Source organism: Choristoneura fumiferana, chromosome 3, assembly GCF_025370935.1.
Source record: "Choristoneura fumiferana chromosome 3, NRCan_CFum_1, whole genome shotgun sequence".
Taxonomy (NCBI): domain Eukaryota; kingdom Metazoa; phylum Arthropoda; class Insecta; order Lepidoptera; family Tortricidae; genus Choristoneura; species Choristoneura fumiferana.
The window spans coordinates 15,051,186-15,060,404 of NC_133474.1; the positions used below are offsets into that span (position 1 = coordinate 15,051,186).

General features: G+C 37.3%; 1 protein-coding gene across 3 annotated transcripts in view; it reads right to left on the minus strand.

The window, feature by feature from the left end:
• Positions 1 to 6,849, minus strand: part of LOC141426705 (uncharacterized) — a 173,109-nt gene extending 166,260 nt beyond the window's left edge. For all 3 annotated transcript variants that reach the window (XM_074085825.1, XM_074085827.1, XM_074085824.1), the window contains exon 1: positions 6,289 to 6,849. The gene's annotated coding sequence lies outside the window, so the exon portion shown is untranslated. The remainder of the gene's footprint in view (positions 1 to 6,288) is intronic.
• Between the last annotated feature and the right edge of the window lie 2,370 nt (positions 6,850 to 9,219).

The following is a 9,219-nucleotide window of genomic DNA, read 5'->3' on the forward strand; positions in this document are numbered from 1 at the left end:
TGACAAGTTTACTTTTTCATCTCAAACCAGCGAACTATCAAGTTTTCAGTGAACGCGCTCTAGATAGCAAGCGTGAGTTCTAGATTCCATTTAATTGTTTTCTTTTCAACCTTCAATGTGCTATGTATTCCTATGCTAAATATTTAACAATACTGTTGCATTTCTGCGCATTTCATTTATCGCTTTTATTATGATGTAAAGTATCTCAAGTTGGTGATTAGCTAAAAAAGATAACTAGTAATTGTGACATTCAAATATACACTTTCATACTTCATTCAAATATATATTTTTTGCATTTTCTTCGATTTAACATGAACTTTTTATTAATGTCATGTCTACCTAATCATATGCCATGACGATAAACAACATTAATGGCAACTCATTCATACACTTCATTTACCATTGCAGATCTAAATGCTTTTAACTTATGCAATGGTGTTTTATTACACGGATATATATCAATTGCTCAGAAACAAATTAGGAGTCATGCATGTTGCAGTATGTTCTTTGAGTACACGGTTGTTTATCGCACAGCTCGCGGCGCGATCCCGCGCTTGCACTGGATCCGATGCACGTCGACGACACTTTCACTTTCTAAAACCATCTTCAGTCTCTACACTTTATTTGGAAAATGTCGCACTTCACTGTTCTCTTGACCATTGCGTATTATGATTTTGCGTATTTTGACATTGCGTGTTATGCAGCAAATATGTAAGTATCTAGTTTAGTGATTTGAAATCCAAATCGCATGTCCCACAGTAATTTTCTTTCTAAAGCAACAATGAGTAGATAAAACTTTTTTGGAGCTCAAGTAATAGACTAAACGAGATTTCAAACTGTCTTGTTTTTATAAGGTCTTGGAGAAATCTCACCGCGGTTGACCACAGTCACGCGACTTATGTATTTCAACTTGATATATTCTAGTTTACTCGTGATGAGATATAGAACAATAATCAAATGTTCTTAAACTAACGATACTAACCTTTACTAATGGGAATTAAAGTCAATTTAGATAAGTAGTTGTATCGTAGCACGTAATGCTCGCTCCACATTTCGCAAAGGATAATGACAGAGAAGTCGGCTGCGAGTACTGTCACGCTACTAGACTCCGGTACTGTCACGCTACATCGGAACTACCATCTGTAGCAATCAATCAAGATTATAATATATAACGGGAGAAAACTGCAATAAAAAGAGTAATTAAGTATAATAAATAAGAAATAAATTCTAGTTAACCTGCAGGGCTACTACGAAACTCGAAACTCGAAGTTCGTGTCGTGCGGTCCCTCTGCAGGGCTACTACGAAAATCTAAACTCGAAGTTCGTGTCGTGTCGTGCGGTCCCTCTGACACTTATACTATTTAATACGAGAGCGAGAGGGACCGCACGACACGAACTTCGAGTTTCGTAGAAGCCCTGCTGACACTTAGGTATACCATTTAACACAAGAGCGAGAGGGACGGTACGATACGAACTTCGAGCTTCGAGTTTTGTAGTTGCCCTGCTGGTTCAATACGTGCCAAGATAAACGATTAAAATTGTAACGGAGTAGCAACATTTGAATATTGAATGCAGACCAAACAAATAACTATCAATTCTACATTTGTAGCTTCTCTACTAAATATAGTTAATATCGTTGACATAATAGATTACGTCAGACGAAGATTAGTGTCACATATATTTATTGTTGTCCACATTATTTTAGCTGTTTAGAAGATGATGTTCTCTGTCTTTTGTTACTTGAGTTCTGCTTAATGAGTTATGCCTGTTGTTTAATATATGCATGCTTATGCTTATGAATCAGTCTCGTTGTTTAGCTGGATTATTTAAGCGTGTGCGACCTTGAGCGCAGTTTGCTTGACTGCGCTCCACGGTTCCGGTCTGTCTCGGTCCAAATAATTGTGTTACTGAAGATGTGTTAATTCAAATTGCTTAAAGTGTAATTCTGTAACCATCCATTATTTCATCTCTCTGTTTAAAAAATATAAATGAAATCAACTAATACATGACTCGCTAGTAAAATTTTTAAGCTCCTGTTGGATTTGTTTTTTCCTGGGTAATTTAAACTGGTAATGATAGCAATTAGTTCAACCTCGAGTCCCGTGCTCGTGTTGACCCGGCTCTACCTGCATCAATTGAAACTAATTAGTTTTATATGTATGTACAACGTCACACGCCCAAGAATCTCGTATGTGGTAGGTAAAACATTGCCAGCTGCAATTTAATGGGTAGTCAAAGTATGCTTACTATCTCGAAGTTGCTTTGAACTATTTTCTTGATCCTTAAATAGAGCAAAACTAAAAATACCTGGCAAGGTAAAAGTTATTCTCTCCGAAGGAGATAGTGGAGGAGAGACCCTTTGAACCATAAATAATGAGATTTGGCAAGCGGCGGTCATCGTTTTATCCCTTAACTTATGGCGCTAAATTCGCCCTGTTCACTTATTTTTGTATCTAATTTATATGAGAATGTATCTAACATGGTATTAATATTGAATTAAGACGGTGAAACCGAAATCGAAACTTATTTATATTGAAAAATGTTTTTTTTTAATACGTAATAATTAAAACGTCCTGTGTTTTACTTAATATACAGACAGTCAACACACATGTGGTATAAATAGTTTATTGTTTATGTTGTACTCATCATCATAATCATCGTCGTCCGGTAAGATATATCCACTGCTGATAATCCCTAACCGACAGGCGTTTACTCCATCTAATGACACGTGATATTCAAAAGTAAATAACTCAATAAAAAAAGTCTTCATGGAGTCAGTGATAGGCTATTATGGGCGTCGAGGTGTAGGTACCTATTCTTCGAAAAAATCGTCGAGTATTGTCAAAGGCTGTGTATCGGTGTGATAGAGTGTGTCCAAAAGTAAGATCAGTACCTACAGTTCTATCCGATCTACTGGCGACCGTGGCCTCTGCAATGTGACTGGGAACGACGAAGTAATATCAGCTATATAAAAGACGTGATTAATTGCGGGGTGTGTTGGTAAAATTATAACGCAAAAGAATCTCAACACAATTATTTTACATTTGCAGAAACTCAGTAACAGTAAATTTTTCTCTTCGTTATCTGACATATACTTATTTAAAGAATATAGGTATCTGAAAAGTTCTCCTTGATACAATTCATCGGATTGATTCAAAACTTGTCAGGCTTACCTAGACTGCATCTGAGTCTCATAGTAGTTTTATATCGAGCATTATCAGACACTCTTATTTCTTCGGAGTGATGATAACGATTCCGAGATTGAGGCTTTCTTGACAATATCACTAGATGGCGTTAGTATCGCGAGGTCCATTCGACGTAGGTATTTAACCAATCAAAAACGTGACACAAATATCAAATTGTCTAATGGACCTCAACTCCTCAAGACACTGGCGCCAACTAGCCTGTTACAATTCTCATTCAAATAAGACAGTTTTCATACAAGTAATTAATATAACTAAATATGAATAGTTATAAATTTTCTATAGATAGGTAAACCGTCGCACAAATAAATAAAATGTTTTCAAAGTACTGAGAGGTCTAGACGTGCGATTGAGATGAAATCGTGTTTCGACCCTCTACCCCATTAAATCTTTGTCAGTACACAAGGGTGACCCCCAAAACTAATCATTCCATCTATAATCTTCCGAGAATGCTTATTATTAACAAATCACTTAATCCTTTTGTTATTGTCAAGATTAAAGCAAATACAATCGTACCGCTTGTTCCGTATTTATCGGGTTGGTTAAGGTTGCGAGTAGGTACTCAGTATGTCCCAAAATATATTGCGACGTCTGCCTACTCCGGTGATAGGGGCTCGACTCGACGTAGGTATAGGTAGGTAGCAGGAAGTGTAGGGAGGTTTTGCCTCTCGGGAACAGTAATGTGGGGCGTTAGTAGTCTTTGCATTCAGCGTGCATTAGCTGGGGACATATACTGCTGACGTGGCGTGAACGCCGTATGGAATTAATTCGGTCACCACGCAAAATTCAATTAATGAAAAAGTAATGTTGTACATCGATTTCACTATGTATGTTAATTATTACTTTGTTTCCGTAACTTGCCTCACTGAGTTATTGTAGGTGATGCCATCATACTACCTCTAGATACGGAGCCATGACTCAATGTAGTACCTACTTACTCAAATCTCATCACGTCAGCAGCCGGCAAAGTTTGTTTACAAATATGTACACACTGTGTACACTAGCAGTTCTATTTGCAGTTAGTTCTTGGCAATCTCGCCACAATAATTTTAATATAATTTCTGATTCAATACATTCCTTTTCTGTTATGTTTCTTACCTATTTAGTAAATACAAAATCGTAGCTGAATGGCATGCTACATAATTCCTTTTAATTTCTTCGAGTATTGATGCTCTTGAGAGTTATTTCTGTTTCTACTCTGGTGTATATCTTAAAATAAGCGCTTACGGTCCGCTTTCTACATCACAATATGTTCCTAAATTTGCGCATTTCCATGAAATACGGTTTGTAATTATTTTGGACAACGTCATATTTACCTTGCGGTATTAAGTTACATGTCTGACCATTAAATTATGAAGGTGGTCAAATGCATTATTAAACAGCTTTAAGTCCGGGATAACCTCATGTATCGGTATAATGGGAGTCCCGTATGGCTGAGACCGCGACCACCACTCGGGCAGGGCACCCGACCGTTAAAATGCGGAGTGTACGTTTCCCGAAAACATGAGTCTTCTCCCTTTGAAACATTAGGTTGTCCCACTATCTATCACAGAAGTTATTTTTGTATATAAGAATTCTCATACTAAATAGTAGCAAGCCTCAATAGGAGCTATTAATCATAACGTCAATCTTGATACAAAATGTAACCATACAGATGTATTAATAAAAAGCTTGTCAGTCTGTGTCCGTCCAACGACCTCATCGCAACGCCATTGTAGCTCGACTGGTGCTCATGAAATATGGACTGACTGTCTGAAAGAAAAAAGCCTCTTTCCTTGTCTACTAGTCAGCTGCTAGCTTTTCGCATTTCTTATCAGGCAATCTTTAAACATAGTCCGTCTTGCCTTTAGCATAAAAATCTCGTAAAGATTTAACAAGGGAGCACATGTTTTATTTTTAATATCTAGTGTGCCTAACAAAAACTGCGAAAAGTGATCTGCATTCTAAATCGAAAATGTTGAGTTCTCACGTTCCTTTTAAACCGGTTTTGCTTTTTTTAAATCACACCGTTCGAACGTCTACAAATTTCACGCAGTGTAATATTGAACACACGGTTCCAAACCTGTAACATCCCTATTTATTCTACAAACTTGTTGATGTTAAATTTCATAATATTATTAGTTTTATATATTCTTGGCAATAAGAGGGTCCAATAAAGGGAGTGGATTGGATTGAATGGATTGAAAGTAACATCCCTTTTGTGTATGAAATATTCTCTGTAAACCTAATCAAAGCAGAACTAACTTAAGCACACTTTGATTTCGACTTGCGTTAGCATATCAAAGGCGACCGAACTCATTTATTCAGCATAGTGTGAGGAATCTCTATAGTGACAAAGGTCCATGTCCACAGACGCCTTGTGATGTGAATTATGCTTGGTCTCTCGTGTGCTTACTTTATGCATTTTACATCTCGCATTATTTGGAAAGGTGTTACGTATACCTAAGACTATTTCGGCTTCAAATTTGGAAACTCTGGGAAGGTATCTTGAAATGGAAGTTTTAAAGTTCAGTATTTGTATGTGTATTGTATACCTCACGTAAAACAAGAAAGGATAGAAAGGACCATTTCACTATTCACTTCGAAGACGAAGACGATGTGGGTGGCATAGAAAGCCAGGATGTTGATGTTGGTGTTGCGTCGCCAAAATCGGATTACCTTAATGGTTCTATTGACCTTACGGAAGAAGCTTATCAAATAAAACACTTTTATACTAAGCACCGTTTATTTATTTAAATATTTGCGGATGGGATTTGGCAAGTTTTTGGACCAAGCTGGTTAAAGGCGCTTACACTTGTGTAAAGCTTCGTCTTTGTAAACATTGATTATTAATTGAATTAAACATAAGCCGTATCTAAGTAAACAATAATATAGATGATAAATAAATGAACATTTTGATAAGAAGAATACCTAATCTAAGCTTCAAATCAAAGGAAAATGCAAAAATAAAAATAATAATTATTTAGCTTCATGTTACATAACATCGGTATTTCAGTTAAAGGTAAACAAAGTAATATGGTAACACGATACAAACTTAAGTTTAGAAAAATAAAAATAACAATGTTTTAATTTAGAAACAACTTACCCGTTAGGTTCAACTAGACCGCAGACGGGACGCCGCAGTGTGCATGCACGGCCTCGAGGATTAGGTTGATACCTAGCCTAGTGAGCACAGTGCATATTCCCAAGGTAAACAAAGATTATATAAACTCAATCCCACGCACGCACGTCACCCCGATCGATTTTCAAACTTTCGAATACGCCCACTTATGTTTTACAAGTAGGCACACCGAGGCTAGACCCGCTCGAATCGTTCCACACAGCTTCCAAAAAACGAATTAGTTATGGTCCTCTATGCCCTTGAATTCATACAGGTTATGTTATCGATAGGAAAGCACAACACGCACACTGTCAGTTCAAACAATCACAAATCGAGTTCGAAGCCGGTTACGGCGGAGCTCACTGAACAAGATGATTGTTTTTTGTTTTGTTTTTAAAAATGTATCTGTTGATATATCACTTGAGATGCGATGTATGGGGGAGGTTAGCGAACCCGTGTGTGGCGGATGGTTGGCGGAGCGACAGTAGTCCCCCCGCGGTCAGGCGCTGACTGAGCGGCGCGAGGCGCCAAGCGGCGAGTGGCAAGGATGAGCCCCGCGCTCCGCCGCCCGCTCGGCCGCACCAGCCGCCGCCGCCAGCCGCCAGTGCGCGCGCCTCCTACACCTTAAACACACAACGCTAAGCCCGAAAGGCGTTAAAAAAACACCTCTTCAAATGTTTCAAGAACTCAAGTTTTTCAGATCCATAGACATGTGAACGAGTACTTCGAAGGTTGATATTAATTTTAGAGAACGGAATCAAAATTTGATAATAAAATGTTTTTCGACATTTCTAACATTTTAGAAGTGAATATAGCTATTCAAATTATGTCGGATTAAATTATTTATTAGTTTAAAAGATTGTAATTGTTAAAACAAAGCTTGTTTTCTAAAAAAAACAAATATTTTTGGCTCTACCTTTCCGAATTTCGTTTCAAAGCTTAATAATTTCAGCCGAAAATCCTTACACCATCGTGCACCTCTTCTATTATAATACATTTAAACTACATACAAATTTACATACCTACCTATATCCCATAATATACGTATCTCTTTACCATGCCAGAACAGGTACATAACTCACAGCTCTCAAAAACAATGTTATTTTATATCTCAATCAATATGGTGCAGGAACACAAACTCAGAAGTTATTTTTACCTAAAGATTCAGTGGAATACCCTTAAAGACGCTACCCTTATACCTACCCTTTAAGAAATGTTATTATTATCGGGTGATTTCAATTTTGAAGCTTCGCCCAATCTGGCGGAGGCAGCCGGTGAAAGAAGTAATAGAGTCTTATCGGTAAAGCACACTCCTTGCATAATAATGGAAGATAAATATTGTTAATAAAAATCGTTGATACATGAGGAGGGTGTTTGTGAACAGCCGGAGTCACTCGCTGTCAGGGGCAGGTGATTGAGTCCTTATCACGGACGCCGGCCGGGGGCGCCGCCGCCTTCTGTCGCCGTTGCTTGCCAAACAATAACTTACAGTGAGTTCAAATCTGAGTAAAACGAACAAACACTAGAAACAATCAGGTAAGAGCCGGTTTCACGTTGTCCTTCACAAAAAGCTTACGGTAAACAAATAAAGTGTCATTTTTTAATTAAAGTTAAGAAAACGTCTTTCCGCGGCTTACCTTACAAACTCTTTTAACACTGTTACTGCCACTGCCACTGCCACTGTTGCTGCTGTTTTTACACCTGTTATTTGTTATAAATTATAATCAAAATCAAAACAACCGCTCCTCGCTTCTTTAGGTGATTTCACCAGTGCAACAAAGACAGCCAATTTCAGTTCAAATTAATTTTATATTTATAATGCAAATAAGGGAACATAAAACATACGAGTACTGCTCAACTCACGGGGAACAAACGAGACATTGAAACCGCAACGATCTATGAAATTTTTCGATGCCGGTTTCGTTTTTGATGTCGAAAATATAGTGTTGATTGATGCTAACTGCGACCGCGGCAGGTAGACTGGAGTAGCAGGCTATTAGTTAGCGGTACTCTCAGGTGCCAGCAGGGTAGCCCAGTACCCCGCTTTCTCAGAAACCCGTCGACTCGCCGCGCGGCCAGTGCAACTTGAAAAACAGGGGAGTAATAATAATGTTCTCGCCGGACACGCGATTCTTTTTGTTGCCAGCCTCACCACCATATCTATGTCTTATTTGGTTTGGTTTTACTTTTGATATTGGCTTATGTTATGATTTACGAACATACACACAAATAATGACTTGAAATGATTAATCATTGTTAAATAAAATTAGGGAAACTAAAAATAAAATAAAAAAATAATGTTATTATTAGTTACAAATAAATACGGATATCACGTAAATTAAAACAATCCTTCATGTTGTGCTTTACGTCGTACATTATTTCTATTATTATTACACAATACCTACCCAATTTTTGATAATGCAAGTTTTAAACGAACTGAATTGTTCAAAAGCCAATGTTGGTAGTTAAATTAGTTGAATAATAATAATAATAATAATAGCTTATGAAGATATTATTAAGGTTGCTCGTGTCGCTTCGTGACCTCACATATATTTTGAATTTCGTCGCATATTTCGTAGTTGATATCACATTATTCAGGCGTCAGTTTCCAAGAAAAGTACATATTTCATAAAATTTGCCTTCTTCATTCACTTGTTAGTTTGACAGGTCAACCTAATACTTCATTTTAAGACGTTCTCTTCGAATTTACACAAAGAAGATATGTCCGTCTTTAAAAATAACAAGGGTATTGCGTTTTATTGAAAACATTTTTACAGAAAAAGTATTTACAACATGTAAATATCATTTGGGAAATGGAAATGTGTAACAGATAAAATGTAGTCTGTCTCGTTACCGTTACCACTCTATTGTTTCGTTTTTTCTTCGCAGTAAATTTTGCGTAGCGCAATAGTACGG